The 17,662-nt window shown below is 37.9% G+C and overlaps 1 protein-coding gene across 3 annotated transcripts in view; it reads right to left on the bottom strand.

Moving 5' to 3' along the window:
* Positions 1–879: 879 nt before the first annotated feature.
* Positions 880–17,662, bottom strand: part of Adat2 (adenosine deaminase tRNA specific 2) — an 87,943-nt gene continuing 71,160 nt past the window's right edge. Inside the window, exons 7-9 of one of the 3 annotated variants that reach the window (XR_012447914.1) lie at positions 14,390–14,644; positions 2,133–2,217; positions 880–1,610 (exon numbers count right to left, since the gene is read on the bottom strand). The gene's annotated coding sequence lies outside the window, so the exon portion shown is untranslated. The other 2 variants (XR_012447916.1, XR_012447915.1) reach the window with 2 other exon arrangements.

The following is a 17,662-nucleotide window of genomic DNA, read 5'->3' as shown; positions in this document are numbered from 1 at the left end:
CACTAAAGAAAATAAATGAAACCAAAAGCTGGTTCTTTGAAAATATCAATAAATTGATTAACTTCTTATTAAACTGATCAAGAAAAGAAGACAAATATTTACCAATATTAGTAATAGAAGAGGGAACATCTATTCTACACAGGATAATCAACAAACATTAAAAGTGAAATAAAAATATTATAAACACTCTTACACCAGCAATTTCAATTTTGATAAAATAGACAAATCCCTAAAAAAGAAAAACTTACCAAAACATATTACAAAGAAAGAGAAAACCTGAACAGTCTCATATAAATCAAAGAAATTTAATTCATAATTTAATTCCCACACAGATAACTCTAAACCCAAATGGCTTCACTGATTAATTCTATCAAATATTTTTAGAATAAATTTTATCAATCCTACACAGACAGACTGTAGACCAGAGGGAAGAATTTCCCCACTCATTCTATGAGGCCAATGTCACCCTGATATCCAGTACCACACTAGGAACCAAGAAAGCTGGACCCCTGCCTTAGGAACTCAAATTTTCAAAGTCCCTTTCAGGTGCCTGGATCCTCTGAGGCTGGCAGTACCATCTAGGTGAGATTGATTGAGCTTGGACTGGGACCTTCAAGAGCCCTGGAACCAGATTCACCCTTTCTGATCCTGTACCCTGCACCTGGGGTCAACCAGATGCCCCCAGGAGCTCAAGCCTTCATCCCTGCCCTGGGTCATCCCAGAACCACATGACAAGATTCCAATTTCTGGAGGGAGGTCTGGCAAGTAGATTGCTCCCTCTGGGAAGCACAATATTGCTTTTGTAGGATCATGCAAGAATGGGTCACCATAATGGTGCTAACACATTATTGTTGAGTGATGCTCATTTATGGCAGGACTCTGGGATACCAAGAGTTCATTGCCAACCTTGAATCTGAGCCACTTTTGAACTCATACTTAGCTCCCACCTATCTACATTCTGACTGTAGTGCTGCCCATGATCACAGTATCTGAGAGCAGCATGTATCTTTTACTCAGAAAGTCAAAAATCCTTTACCTTGCACACCCCCATCTCTGGCACCTATCTTGGTCTCTAGACCTTTCCATAAACTCCATCCAATATGTCAGATGGTCCTCTGGAAGTGGCCCTAATTTTCTTCCCTTAGGGATTTGGAGATGGTTGCTCTGCAATCCCAGTTCCCCCATCCCACCTTCTGATTGATATTCTCTCTTGCCTCTGATTGATGTGGTTGTACTTTCCCAGGATGGCTTTAAGTCATCCCAGATGAGGGATGGACATTCCTTGCCTTATTGCTCTATCTACAGGACCCCTTCTCCCCTCCCTGCTGGTAGCAGTGTGTGCCAACATTGAAAGAGATCACATTCCAGAAGTGCACCGATTGTAGTCTAAAGAGTTACACATTGATACTATAAAAATCTAGACAGCAGATGACCAAGAAACAAAATATTCATATATCTTCCTACCTCTGCAATTTCCTAACACCATTTGTTTAATGTTGATCACATCTATACTCATGATGCCACACCATCCATCTGCTTCCAATGAGACACATTAAAGGTTGATACTGGATTTATTGATGATGGCTACACATGCAGGTCTTACCCAGAATCTGCAGGAAAATATGAATGACTTTCAAAACACAAAAAATAGGCACAAACACGAACATTTGTTCAACACAAATCATTAACTTTACAAAGCTGACAACTAGCACAACATAAAATCTTAGTTTTCTTTTTCTTTTTTTGACTCACACTTCTATCTTTTTATTATGATATCAGTACAGAATATAGAAAGATAATTTAACCTTTTTCTAACAAAATTAGTCAAATATTTATTATTAAGGTAGTCCCGTTATCCATGGGGAAGTACAATCTGAGAACCCCAATGGGTGCCTGAAGCCATGGGGTAAGATCAAATCCCTATATATATATAAAGTTATATATAAAATAAAGCTTAATTTATAAATTATACACAGTAAGATTAAGGACAATAATAAAATAGAGCAATAGAACAATATACTGCAATGAAAGTTATTTTAGGGAGAGCCTCTTGCTCTTGAAAGAGTCAAGACAAATATATCATCAGAGTGTGATTGGCTGCATTTAACTGCAACAATGAAAAATTAACTCACACATAAGGGGAGGCTTCTGTGTTATTGATAGTCAGGATTCATAAAACATGGAGCTTCACACACAGATGTGAAAATGGTTTGTGCCCTGTGAACATAGAGATCCTCCTAAATTCTTACTTCTACAAAATAAATTGTGTACTTATATTTGAATACACTACATCATCAATCGTATTCCTCCTGGAGAGAATTCCAGACCAGAAGGAAATGCTGGAGTGCCTCTACCCAAGCACTCCAAATTCTGTGGTGTTCATTCTTTCATTCTCCTCTACCCTTCCAAGGATTTGGCTCAGCCCATAGTAGGCTGAGAGGTCCCCATTGGAGTATACATTTTAGTTCTTCCACAGCTGCCTTCCCCCCTGTAGCTGAAAGGCTCTTCATCTGGTTATGACAGGAAACAGTGATGTCCAATTGCATCTTCCTTCCCCCAGGTCACTCCAGTCTCACATTTGGGATGAGAATTTTTTCATGTAGAGGATAAAAATTTATTATTCTCATTCTCAGGTTCCTGTGTGCCAACCTCCTTGTTGTTGGGGCTGGGAAAAAGAGTCCCAGAGAACCAGGAAAGAAATTCAACCTGGGTGAATTCATTCATTTGGTAGTGGCAGCAAGTTTCTAGACAGGCTCGTTTTCAAACAGATTTCTCTTGACCAATGGTCCTTTAAAGTTTTTGAGTTGTTTAATTTTGGGGAGATAGAATTCCATAAGCTAACTTCTTTCTATGTAATCTATTTTTTTATTTAAAAAAAGGGTTATATAGGGCACATAGTACTTCTAATACTTTAACACCAACTGAGACTGCAGCCAGGAGAAAAAACTGTTCCCTGCAAGAGGTTCTGAGATCAAAGAATATCCCCAGACTAACTGTGCACAAGATGTGGATTTAAGCCCTGAAAACTAGAAAAAACTGTTGGCTTCTCTAAAAGTTGCTGGTTGTTTTTACCTGCAATAGAGTCAAGGGGAAAAATAATCAATTTCAAACTCCAGGTAAAAACCTATCTCTTTCTTGCCTGATCTCTGAGGCATGGAACCTGATTTACCTAGTGGGTGCTTTCTCATACTTTATTTAATTGTGAAATTCTAATGGCTTAAAAATTATCATATGTTAGGTAATTATATTTATATATATCCTCTTGCATGTAGCAAATATTACATTTCAAAGGGCAATACAAGAAAAGTAATTTGGGAATGACCCTGGGATAGATCCTAGATTAATGGTGACTGTACACAATTCGGAGCTCTTCTTTCTCATACTTACTTTCATTCTCCTCATGGATCCTCCTCAACTCTCACAGATTTTCTAGCATGTCAGTTTCCCAACTTCTTTTTTTTTGTTTGTTTGTTTGTTTGTTTTGGCACTGGGGACTGAACTCAGAGCCTCATGCATGCGAGGCAAACACTAAACCACTGAGCTATATCCCCAGCTCCCAACTTCTTATTTTCGTCATTTTTCAGCCTTCAGCCCCTGCTCTTTAGTCCTCCCACAACACCCCATTCCTCAAAAATGTTCATTCTTTCTTTAAGACAGAGGACTTCGGGGCATGCACTAGGAGTAGTGGGCATTCCCTACTGCTGAGAGGCTTGACTCCTTCTCTCCAGTGAAATGGCAGGCAGAAGGGCCTGGAACAAGGGGGTTGGCGTGGGGATACAGTGGGCCAGGTCTCCTGCCAACCTTGAACAGTATTCTTTTGTGCTGCCTACCCTATAGGGACAGAAATGAAAAGTATTTGTACCACTGGGCACACTGTTGTTAAATTGTTTGAGAATTGTTAACTAATCAGCACATGATTATTGCCAGAGACCCCAAAATTCTGGATTGCCCCCAAGATTCTCCAATATGCCTTCATTTCTATCACTGCCCCAGCCATGAATGGCCCCTTGAGTTAGTGCAAAGGGACAATCTTAACAGAACGCAGAGACAAGAAATGGCAGAAATAACAGAATAGCACTCATTGCCTTTTGTGACAAATGCCTGAGTTTACGTTATTAAAGCCAAAAGCAAACTATCCTGTTTGAACCAACTAAACAAAAAAATGAATGCCAGTTCAGATAGCACTGTGCTCAGGAGCTCAAGGTGTAGAATCAGAAATGGCTTTGATTCTCAGTCCTGCCAGTCACTGGGGGACTTCTTCACAACCCTTAGTTCTTTCATCGAGAAACTGGACCTAGATATACTCTTCCATCTGGGGCTGTTAGATCCAATGAGACAGCGATGAAGTGCTTGGCCTGCTTGTAAGAACTCCAGAGATGTAGTCGTCACTCTTTTCTCACTACGACGTGGTAAGAAGGGCAAAGTAGAAATGTATATTACTTGTTGCCTTTTAGGATCTTACAGTTTAACTGAAGAAAACAACATGATGACATATAATTCAGAAAACAATAGTCACTGTAGGGGTTCTGAGATAAAGAATTTAGAGACACTGAGGAAGAGGGTCAAGATTGCAACAAGGGTACATAATGGTTTTTTTTTTTAATTTTAAAAATCAGTAATCACTAAGGTACAGCAATTCCTGTACTTCCTTCATCATCCTTAAAATTCACAGGCAGCAGAAAATTGCACAAGATTTTGAAGGCTAGAGTCTGCATCTACACATATTAAATAGGCTTGGATTTTCACCTTTTGCCCTAATGGATATGTGAGTCACATCAAAGGGTGAAACTGGAATGATCTCCTTTGTCCTCTGTCCCATGGTCTTAGAAGACTTGCAGGGACAGTAAACCACAGATCATATTGGCTCTATTATTCATGTTTTTTAGGTGATATTCATATAATCACTGAGAGGTCAAGGTTACCTTTGAGAGGTCAAGGTTACCTTTCAGACATACTCCTTCTACCACATTCTCAGCTCTTCTTTGCCTAAAAGAACCAATGCTGGCCAGACCATTAAAAAAAATTATCTATCCTTTCCTCAAATAAATAAATTATTATTTCACAGATTAATCATTGTGAGATTTGATTAATTAAAAAAGAATAGCAATCTTTCCTCTAATCTTTTTATCTCTTCACAGTTTTTGCTCAACTATCTTGAAAACTTTGTTTATTTTATCTCCCAATCCATGAATTGAGTTCAATTGCTAACAACTTTTTAATCTTCTAAATTTCTTATGTTTCCTGAATGATCCTGGTTTTGTTGTTGTTGTTTATTCACATGTGCATTCATTGTTTGGGCCGTTACTCCCCCTACTCCCCCACCCCCTTCTTCTCTTCCCCAACCCCCCTCACTCCCAGGCAGAATCTGTTCTGCCCTTATCTCTAATTTTGTGAAAGAGAAAGTATAAGCAATAATAAGAAAGACAAAGCGTTTTTGCTAGTTGAGATAAGGATAGCTATTCAGAGAGATTCCTAGCATTCCTTCCATGTACAAATGTGTTACATCACCAAGTTGATTCATCTCTAACTGACCTTTTCACTAGTTCCTGATCCCCTTCTCACATTGATCTTGGCCACTTTAAGGTTACTGTATTAGTTCCTCTGCAGTGGCGATGTCAAATACTATCATGTTTTGGGTTTATTACCTATCCCCATTCCTCCCATGTGTGCTCTTCACTTATCATGTGACCCAAGTTCAACCACATTGCTATATTTGCTCCTGTTTTGTACCATCCTGTCCTTGCTTTCTGAATACCATCTCTTATCTCTGGGGCATATTGATAAAGTATTTAATACATTTTTTCTGTTTAGTTTTTGTTTATTGCAAGTAGCTTTTGCTTCTTGCTTATTTTTTGCTTCTTGATTATCTCTCATTTTAGAGGTTCCCTGAGAAATGAGAGTGTTTGACTGTCATGTTTAAAGGAGTAAGACTAAAAACTCAGTATCTCTAAGCAGGTAGGAGAAATTGGGAACTGAACACTTCACATAAGAGGATTTACATGGAAAGTTTGATGTTCTCCATTTTCATTACCAGTAGATCTTCCTGGGTTTATCAGATGCCATGAAAAGACTCTCTGAAATTTCTGCCCAGAGAACAGAATGGTCCAAGGACTGAATGCTAGCGCTCTGGATGGTCAAGTAGGAAAGAAGTCTAGGGTGAAGATATGTCATCATTAGGGATTTATAGCTCTGTGTGTGTGTGTGTATTATATATAGACAGACAGGATAGGTAGGTAAATGATAGATAGATAGATAGATAGATAGATAGATAGATATACAGACACATGAGAAACAATAAATCACAAAATCTCCTGATCCAAAGCTCAGATTAAAAAATGATGAAGTATTTAGGTAGAATTTATAAAACTAAAAGTGTATTGAAGTATTGTCTCTAATAGAGGGGATTTAAGTATACAAATTATCATGACAAAGTCTTTAAAAACAACTATTTTTTTAACTTTTATTTTATTCATATGTGCATACAAGCTTGGGTCATTTCTCCTCCCTTCCCCCACCCCCTCCCTTACCACACCAATTCCTCCCTTACCCCCCAACCCCCTCCCTTACTTCCCTACCCCCCTTCCTCTCCCCCAACACCCCCTCACTACCCTGCAAAAACTATTTTGCCCTTATCTCTAATTTTGTTGAAGAGAGAGTATAAGCAATAATAGGAAGGAACAAGGGTTTTTGTGAGTTGTAGCTATACAGGGAGTTGACTGACATTACTTTCCTGTGCATGTGTGTTACCTTTTAAGTTAATTCTTCTTGAACTAACCGTTTCTCTAGTTCCTGGTCCCCTTCTCCTATTGGCCTCAGTTGCTTTAAAGTATCTGCTTAATTTCTCTGCATGGAGGGCAACAAATACTATCTAGATTTTTAGGTGTCTTACCTATCCTCATACCTCCCTAGTGTGATCTCACTTTATCATGTGCTCAAAGTCCAATCCCCTTGTGGTGCTTGCCCTTGATATAATGTCCACATATGAGGGAGAACATATGATTTTTGGTCTTTTGGGTCAGCCTAACCTCACGCAGAATGATGTTCCCAATTCCATCCATTTATCAGCGAATGATAACATTTCGTTCTTCTTCATGGTTGCATAAATTCCATTGTGTATAGATACCACATTTTCTTAATCCATTCGTCAGTGCTGGGGCATCTTGGCTATTTCCATAACTTGGCTATTGTGAATAGTGCTGCAATAAACATGGGTGTGCAGGTGCCTCTGGAGTAACCTGTGTCACTGTCTTTTGGGTATATCCCCAAGAGTGGTATTGCTGGATCAAATGGTAGATCAATGTTTAGCTTTTTAAATAGCCTCCAGATTTTTTTCCAGAGTGGTTGTTTACATTCCCACCAACAGTGTAAGAGGGTTCCTTTTTCCACCCCCCACATCCTTGCCAACACCTGTTGGTGGTGGTGTTGCTAATGATGGCTATTCTAACAGGGGTGAGGTGGAACCTTAGTGTGGTTTTAATTTGCATTTCCTTTATTGCTAGAGATGGTGAGCATTTTTTCATGTGTTTTTTGGCCATTTGAATTTCTTCTTTTGAGAAAGTTCTGTTAAGTTCACTTCCCCATTTCTTTATTGGTTCATTAGTTTTGGGAGAATTTAGTTTTTTAAATTCCCTATATATTCTGGTTATCAGTCCTTTGTCTGATGTGTAGCTGGCAAATATTTTCTCCCACTCTGTGGGTGGTCTCTTCAGTTTAGAAACCATTTCTTTTGTTGAGCAGAAGCTTTTTAGTTTTATGAGGTCCCATTTATCTATGCTATCTCTTAGTTGCTGTGCTGCTGGGGTTCCATTGGGAAAGGTTTTGCCTATACCTATTAATTCCAGAGTATTTCCTACTCTTTCCTGTACCAACTTTAGAGTTTGTGGTCTGATATTAAGATCCTTGATCCATTTTGAGTTAATCTTGGTATAGAGTGATATACATGGATCTAGTTTTAGTTTTTTGCAGACTGCTAACCAGTTTTCCCAGCAGTTTTTCTTGAAGAGGCTGTGTTTTCTCCATCGTATATTTTTAGCACCTTTGTCAAAGACAAGTTGGTTATAGTTGTGTAACTTCATATCTGGGTCCTCTGTTCTGTTCCACTGGTCTTCATGTCTGTTTTTGTGCCAGTACCATGCTGTTTTTATTGTTATTGCTTTGTAATATAGTTTGAAGTCAGGTATTGTGATACCTCCTGCATTGTTCTTTTGACTGAGTATTGCCTTGGCTATTCGTGGCCTCTTGTGTTTCCATATAAATTTAACAGTAGATTTTTCAATCTCTTTAATGAATGTCATTGGAATTTTGATGGGAATTGCATTCAACATGTAGATTACTTTTGGGACTATAGACATTTTTACTATGTTGATTCTATCAATCCATGAGCATGGGCGATCTCTCCACTTTCTGTAGTCTTCCTAAATCTCTTTCTTCAGAAGTTTATAATTTTCCTTGTAGAGGTCATTCACATTCTTTGTTATGTTTACACTTATGTATTTGATTTTTTTGAGGCTATTGTAAATGGAATTGTTTTCATATATTCTTTTTCACTTTGTTCATTATTAGTGTATAGAAATGCTAATAATTTTTCTATGTTGATTTTATATCCTGCTACCTTGCTATAGCTATTGATGGTGTCTAGGAGTTTTTGAGTAGAGTTTTTTGGGTCTTTAAGGTATAGGATCATGTCATTTGCAAATAGGAATATTTTGACAGTTTCTTTACCTATTTGTATTCCTTTTATTCCTTCTTCTTGCCTAATTGCTCTGGCTAGGAATTCCAGAACTATGTTGAATAAGAGTGGAGATAGTGGGCATCCTTGTCTGGTTCCTGATTTTAGAGGGAATGGTTTCAGTTTTTCTCTGTTAAGTATAATGCTGGCTGTAGGTTTGTCATATATAGCTTTTATAATGTTGAGGTACTTTCCTTCTATTCCTAGTTTTCTTAGAACTTTTATCATGAAATGGTGTTGGATCGTATCAAAGGCTTTTTCTGCATCTATTGAGATGATCAAGTAGTTTTTGTCTTTGCTTCTGTTAATGTGGCTTATTTTTTTATGCATATTTTATTTTTTTTTTAATTCTTTTTTTTTTTGAAGTTTCTTTTTTAAAATTATTTTATTATTCATATGTGCATACAAGGCTTGGGTCATTTCTCCCGACTGCCCCCAACCCCTCCCTTACCACCCACTCTGCCCCCTCCCTCTCCCCCCCACCCCCTCAATACCCAGCAGAAACGATTTTGCCCTTATTTCTAATTTTGTTGTAGAGAGAGTATAAGCAATAATAGGAAGGAACAAGGGGTTTTGCTGGTTGAGATAAGGATAGCTATACAGGGCATTGACTCAACATTGATTTCCTGTGCGTGGGTGTTACCTTTTAGGTTAGTTCTTTTTGATCTAACCTTTTCTCTAGTTCCTGGTCCCCTTTTCCTATTGGCCTCAGTTGCTTTAAGGTATCTGCTTTAGTTTCTCTGCATTAAGGGCAACAAATGCTAGCTAGTTTTTTAGGTGTCTTACCTATCCTCACCCCTCCCTGTGTGCTCTCGCTTTTATCATGTGCTCAAAGTCCAATCCCATTGTTGTGTTTGCCCTTGATCTAATGTCCACATATGAGGGAAAACATACGATTTTTGGTCTTTTGGGCCAGGCTAACCTCACGCAGAATGATGTTCTCCAATTCCATCCATTTACCAGCGAATGATAACATTTCGTTCTTCTTCATGGCTGCATAAATTCCATTGTGTATAGATACCACATTTTCTTGATCCATTCATCAGTGGTGGGGCATCTTGGCTGTTTCCATAACTTGGCTATTGTGAATAGTGCTGCAATAAACATGGGTGTGCAGGTGCCTCTGGAGTAACCTGTGTCACAGTCTTTTGGGTATATCCCCAAGAGTGGTATTGCTGGATCAAATGGTAGATCAATGTTTAGCTTTTTAAATAGCCTCCAAATTTTCTTCCAGAGTGGTTGTACTAGTTTACATTCCCACCAACAGTGTATGAGGGTTCCTTTTTCCCCGCATCCTCACCAACACCTGTTGGTGGTGGTGTTGCTAATGATGGCTATTCTAACAGGGGCGAGGTGGAATCTTAGTGTGGTTTTAATTTGCATTTCCTTTATTGCTAGAGATGGTGAGCATTTTTTCATGTGTTTTTTGGCCATTTGAATTTGTTCTTTTGAGAAAGTTCTGTTTAGTTCACTTGCCCATTTCTTTATTGGTTCATTAGTTTTGGGAGAATTTAGTTTTTTAAGTTCCCTATATATTCTGGTTATCAGTCCTTTGTCTGATGTGTAGCTGGCAAATATTAATGTGGCTTATTATGTTTATTGATTTTCGTATGTTGAACCACCCCTGCATTCCTGGGATGAAGCCTACTTGGTCATGGTGAATGATCTTTCTGATGTGTTGTTGAATTTGGTTTGCCATTATTTTATTGAGGATTTTTGCATCAATGTTCATTAAGGAGATTGGCCTATAGTTCTCCTTTTTGAGGTGTCTTTGCCTGGTTTTGGGATAAGTGTAATACTGGCTTCATAAAATGTGTTAGGCAGTTTTCCTTCCCTTTCTATTTCATGGAACAGTTTAAGGAGGGCTGGTATCAGTTCTTCTTTAAAGGTCTGATAGAATTCAGCAGAGAATCCATCAGGTCCTGGACTTTTCTTTTGGGGGAGACTCTTAATGGCTGCTTCAATTTCATTTTGTGTTATAGATCTATTCAGGTGATTAATATCCTCTTGGTCCAGTTTTGGATGATCATATGTATCTAGAAATCTGTCCATTTCTTTAAGCTTTACAAATTTATTTGCATATAGGTTCTCGAAGTAGTCTCTGATGATTTCCTGGACTTCCATGGTGTTTGTTGTTATCTCCCCTTTTGCATTCCTGATTCTACTAATTTGGGTTTTTCCTCTCCACATTTTAGTCAGGTTTGCCAGGGGTCTGTTGATCTTGTTTATTTTTTCAAAGAATCAACTTTTTGTTTCATTAATTATTTGTATGGTTTTTTTGGTTTCTATTTCATTGATTTCAGCTCTTATTTTTATTATTTCTCTCCTTATATTTGTTTTGGGATTTGCTTGTTCTTGTTTTTCTAGGAGTTTGAGATGTATCATTAGGTCATTGATTTGAGATCTTTCAGTCTTTTTAATGTATGCACTCATGGTTATAAACTTTCCTCTCAGGACTGCTTTTGCTGTGTCCCATAGGTTCCGATAGGTTATGTTTTCGTTTTCATTGACTTCCAGGAACTTTTTAATTTCCTCTTTTATTTCATCAATGACCCACTGTTCATTAAACAATGAGTTATTCAGTTTCCAGCTGTTTGCATGTTTTTTTTCTTTACTTTTGTTGTTGAGTTCTAGTTTTATTGCATTGTGATCAGATAGAATGCATGGTATAATTTCTATTTTCTTATATTTGCTGAGGCTTGCTTTGTGCCCTAGGATATGATCTATTTTGGAGAAGGTTCCATGGGCTGCTGAGAAGAATGTATATTGTGTAGAAGTTGGATGAAATGTTCTGTAGACATCAACTAGGTCCATTTGATCTATTGTACCTTTTAGATCTAGGATTTCTTTATTGATTTTTTGTTTGGATGACCTATCTATTGATGATAATGGGGTGTTAAAGTCTCCCACAACCACTGTGTTGGCGTTTATATATGCTTTTAGGTCTTTCAGGGTATGTTTGATGAAATTGGGTGCGTTGACATTGGGTGCGTACAGATTGATGATTATTATTTCCTTTTGGTCTATTTCCCCTTTTATTAGTATGGAATGTCCTTCTTTATCTCATTTGATCAATGTAGGTTTGAAGTCTACTTTGTCAGAGATAAGTATTGCTACTCCTGCTTGTTTTGGGGGGCCATTGGCTTGGTAAATCTTCTTCCAGCCTTTCATCCTAAGCCTATGCTTATTTCTGTAGGTGAGATGAGTCTCCTGTAAGCAACAAATTGTTGGAGCTTCCTTTTTAATCCATTTCTTCAAACGGTGCCTTTTGATGGGTGAATTAAGCCCAGTAATATTAAGTGTTAGTACTGATAGGTATGTGGTGATTCCTGTCATTTAGTTGTCTTAGTTGTTTGAAGGTTTGATTATGCGTACCTAAGTTGATGTTACTCTCTACTTTCTTGCTTTTTCTTTTCCTGTGGTTTGATGCTGCCTGCCCTTTCATGGTTATTTTGGGTTTCACTTTCTGTGTGAAGAATCCCTTGAAAAATCTTTTGTAGTGGTGGCTTTGTGGTCACATATTGTTTTAGTTTCTGCTTATCATGGAAGACTTTTATTGCTCCATGTATTTTGAATGATAGTTTTGCTGGGTAGAGTATCCTGGGGTTGAAGTTATTTTCATTCAGTGCCCGGAAGATCTCTCCCCAAGCTCTTCTTGCTTTTAATGTTTCTGTTGATAAGTCTGCTGTGATTTTGATGGGTTTACCTTTGTACATTATTTGTTTTTTCTCTCTTACAGCCTTCAATATTTTTTCCCTAGTTTCTGAACTCGTTGATTTAATGATGATATGCCGTGGGGTAGTTCTATTTTGGTCTGGTCTGTTTGGTGCTCTGGAAGTCTATTGCAACTGTATGGGAATATCTTTCTCTAGATCTGAGAAATTATCTGTTATTATTTTGTTGAATATATTATGCATTCCCTTTGCTTGCACCTCTTCTCCTTCTTCAATGCCCTTGATTCTAGGTTTGGTCTTTTGATGGAGTCAGTGAATTCTTGCATTTTCTTTTCACAGGTCTTGAGTTGTTTAACTAATAGTTCTTTGGTTTTTCCTTTAATTATCATTTCATCTTCAAGTTCTGAGATTCTGTCTTCTGTTTGTTCTATTCTGCTGGATTGGCCTTCCGTTTTGTTTTGCAATTCTGTTTCATTCTGTTTTCTGAGATTGTCCATATCCAGAGTCTCTTCCTCTTTAATGTTGTCTATTTTCATCCTGAGTTCATTTATTTGTTTATTAATCGTGTTCTTTGTTTCACTTTGGTGTTTATACAGTGCTTCTATGATTTCTTTTATTTCTTCTTGTGCTTTTTCAAATTCTCTATTTTTGTTGTCTTGGAATTTCTTGAGTGTCTCCTGTACATTTTGGTTGGCCATATCCAGTATCATCACTATAAAATTCTCATTGAGTACCTGTAGTATTTCTTCTTTTAGATTATTCTTGTGGGCTTCATTGGGTTCTTTGGCATAGTTTATCTTCATTTTGTTGGAGTCTGGATTGAATATCTGTTTTCTTCATTTCTGTGTGGTTCCTGTACTAATTTTTTGCTGTGGGGAAACTGGTTTCCCTGTTTTTTCTGTCTTCCCATCATTGCCCTTGGTGTTGTTATTGTCACTGTACTGTGTGCAATTAAGTATTTTCTGGCTTGTAATAATAGCACTAGTGATATTTAGAATGGAAGGGTGAGAGGAGATGGAAAGCAAAGAAGTTAAAAAGGGAAAAACAAATAAACAAGTAAAAAAACAAAACAAAGTTTCAAAGATATAAACATGGAGAGGTAGTGTACTAATCAAAAGTAAGCTAAACAGGCATTAGAGAGACAGAGAGAGGACTGAAAAAAAAAATCTCCAAGTTCAAATGCAATAAAGTTTCAGTCTTAATAATTTTGGTGTTCGCCCCTCAGCCTCCAATCCTGAAGATGGTATCTCAGAAGTAGTTCTGTCATTGTCTCATCAAAGGGGAAAAAAACCAAACCAAAACAAAACAAAACAAAAACAACACCACAAAGTGTCCCAAGTTCAAATGCAATACAGTTTCAGTAAGTTTTTCAGCATGCAGGTGTAGTTCGGTTGTTGTCTCATCAAAGGAAGAATAAAAAGTCTGGAGACAGGTCTGTGAATGGCTATCTGAGGCCTTGGCTCACCTGACCACTGCTGTCAGCCTGCTGTTGCTGGAGGCTTTATTTATGCAGATCTCAGGAGTGAACTTAACACTTACCTAGCCCCACAGGCTTTGTTTACTTAGAGTTCTCCTGGGCAAGACCACCACTGCTAAAAGCTTTTCCCTTTCCAAGCACACTGGGGGATGTGACACTGCACCTGCTTTCTCAGGCTGGCATGTTTATTTACAGTTCACATGGGAAGCGGGTCTTCCCCCCTCTCCTGTGGAGTTTTCCTCCCACCGCCGCTTTTACAAGCTTTCCTGCTCCTGGTTGCTGGGCGTGTGCCACTGCTCCTACTTTCTCCAGCCAGTTTGTGAGGGATTTCCCCTCCCCCCCCTTCAGTGCTCAGGGCACCCTGCCCTCTTTGCTACATATCTTTTTTGTTGTTATTGCTTATTATTCAGTTTTTTTCTTTTTTCCCTGGGTGGGGGTCTATCTGTCCAGGGGGCTATGCTGATCTGACCCAGGGTTGTCTGTGGGAGTACCATGTACCGCTTAGCTCACCTTGTGGTCTGTGTTTTCCCATGCGGTCTGGACGCTGGCATCTGGCAGCAGCGTGGGAGCCCTCCTGGTTTCTCCCTTTAACATGGAGTGGGAATGTTACACATGGGCTGGAGGTGTGGAGGAGTCAAAGTTTTGCCTCTTCTCAGTGGTTTTTCCTGTCAGGTGTATCTCCAGCGTCTCTCCAAGATTTTACTTTAGGAAGCACGCTTTCTGCTTCCTCCTTCTAGCTGCCATCTTGGAATTTCCTAAAAACAACTTTTAAGAATATCATTATATACTTAATATAATAATATATATTATAATTATCTTACATATAATTATTCTAGAGTAGTTATATACAAAGAAAATGTAGCTCATATATCAAATGCCATCAATAAGGCATATGATATGAAATATACACACCAAATTTCCTACTCTATAAACATAGATTGTACCTTTTTTAGGTCCTCATACAGAACTCATAAAAATAGCCATATATTAACCTACAAAGGAAATCTCAATAAATCCCTGAAATAAGTAGGCCCACATATAGATGCAAAAGGAGGTAGCCACTTAATTGTCTTAAGAGAGCCAGAAGTCTTCATAGATAGGATAATTTTTTACATTTAAAAATGTATGCACCAATATGGAAACAGAGAGCTTTTTAGGAGAAAGGTCGAGTCAGCCAATGTTTCTAGAGAACAAAGTGTCAAGAAAAGGAAGAACTAGGGTGGGAAATGAGGGTGCAGGGGGGTCTCTCCTTAGCTTCTGTTTGCAAGCACTTGAATTTCCTCTGGTGGGGAAAGCAGGGATTTTGAGTGGAAGAGTGATTTGTGTAGATTTGCATTTTAGGAAGGTTGCCCCAGTTTCAATTTGGTGGTTGAAAGCAGGAGATCTGTGCTTTGACAAGGGCATAGAAATGGAAATGAGGGCTAAATGGAGAAATATTTACAACAATCCTATCCATGTACATGATATACAGTGACAGCAATGTTCCTTGTCTTACGGAAATCACTAGCCATATGTAGCCTTTGAGCATTTGAGATGTGTCTGATGCAACTGAGTTTCTAATTTTATTTCACTTTAACTCTCTTAAATAGCTGCACGGGTCTTTACTGGACAATTTAGATTCAGAAGGGATGGGGGAACTACTAAAATGTTAAAAATATTTTCACTGAAGTATAATTGGCATAAAAATGTGCACATTTCAAGTCAAAATTAAATTTTGACAAGTGTTTATGCCCTGAAACCAAGACCACACTCTAGATAGTGAGTCTGTCAATCCCAAAGTTAAATATAAAATTAATCCACCTGAAAACATATGATGGATAAACACTAAAGTTTCCATATTCTATCAACTGTTTTCTTGTCCACTGTGAGAATAAAAAACAGGGAAAACAATACTTTATCCCCTTTTTGATTATTTGTTGTAGTTTCAATATTACCTAAAGAATCATATAGCAAGAAGTTCTGGAACAAATAAGCATAGGAAGTGATTTGGGGCACAGGAAAACTGAGGTCATCTCTCACCATAGTTTTTTCTTCCACAATCAAGGTAGGGCTGTTGACCATTCCCAGAACTTTTTTCTTTCCCCTTATGAAATTGGGCTTTTTTTCAAAAAATTACTATTAGCCCTACACTGAAAAATGTACTCTGAAATTCAGGATTGTCTGAATATGGGTGTGCTTGTTTGTTCTTTGTTCTGTTTTCATTTTATATATTTAACCACTTTTGGGGTCTAAAATGTTTATATAACATAGAATTTCTGTTGGGAACATATATGTAGTAATATTGGGAAGTTAGCTATTTTCAATCATCCTGGAAAATAAGAAACAATTTGAAGAAAATTAATTGAGGAGCATTTCCTCTTTTTAAATAAGGAACTTTAAAGCCAGGTGATCATAAGGTGTGGGGTTTGATCCCCATGGGGTGCATGCTCAGAAAGTTCCAAGGCACCAGCTGAACATGGATGTATGCACACTGCTAGGCAATCTCCCCCTCTCCTGAAGGATTTTTAAAGCAAATTCTTTTGTTGCTGTTCGTTTTTTGAGGCAGGATCTTGCTAGCCTTGTAGTTGCTCTGAGCCCATACTGACCTCCAACCCATGATCCTCCTACTTCAGCCTCTTGCACTGGTGTCATAGACATGTATGTGCCACATGCCTGACTTTTAAACCAAATTCTTACAGCTCTGAAAAACTAGCCATGTTTACTATGAACTTTGTACAGGCTGATAGGAGCTTCTTCATTTTGTGCTAAAGGTAAGGAATACCTCAGTTAAAATGTGTTTTGATAAATCCAAGCACTCTACTTAACACACTTTTCATCTCCATTTACTTTATAAATTCTTCCCTGTATAGAACAACAGCACTTCATCCATCCATCCATTCTTCCATCCATCTGTCAATTCTGAAGCAAGATTTTCCTTGGACTGGCTGAAGTAGTGCAATCCAGAGATCAGGGAAAGATCAGGATGTCTGACCATTACAGCATAGGAAGTATTATCACAAGGACTTTCACTGTGACAGAGTGAAAGAGAGATCAGAAGTTATTGGAAGGTTTTGAGCATGGTTGTGTTGTTATCTGATGTGAATTTAATGGATTGTTCTCAGGTTATTGTTGTAAGAATAGACTTGTCGTGGTAGCCTAGAATAATGTCCTGGTCCTAATCCCTGGAACTTCTGAATTTACTGTCCCATGGCAAAGAGGTATTTGGATTACAAATGGGATAAATGTTGCTAATCAGATGTGGAGAAATAGGATAATTATTCTGAATCATCTTGGTGGCCCCAATATAACAACAAACGTTTTGTTTTGTTTTGTTTTTTAAGTAAAAGAGGGAAGCAGGAAAATAAAGTAAAATTAGGATAATTATAAAATTACCAAAACAAACTCAGCCACAAGAGGGAAGTGTTGAATGAATGTCAGAAAGAGCAGAGGTTAAATTACATTATTTTGGGGCTACTTTTATGATTCACATGTCTCCAGGGAGGAAGGAATCTGTCTAATCAGGCAATTGCTCACATTTTACTGTAAAGCAAGCTTCAATTCTTTGTATCTTCATACAATTATAATTTTCAAAAAGGTAATAGCTTTACCTGAAAAATAAAAAGTAATCTCTTCCAGATCAAAGTTTACTTCCATACCCATGAGCAAAAAGTTCTCACTGAGTGAAACCCTCGGAAACTTGCTCATTATTTTATATGCTATTGCACACTTTGAATTCTCCATACTTCTTTTTCTCAGACATACAGATGGGTTCTAAGAAAAATTCTATTGTGATCCTATTTCTTC

Source organism: Castor canadensis, chromosome 1 (genome assembly GCF_047511655.1).
Source record: "Castor canadensis chromosome 1, mCasCan1.hap1v2, whole genome shotgun sequence".
Lineage (NCBI taxonomy): Eukaryota > Metazoa > Chordata > Mammalia > Rodentia > Castoridae > Castor > Castor canadensis.
Note: the sequence above shows the minus strand (reverse complement) of the source record. Positions and strands in the feature narration are given on the sequence as shown.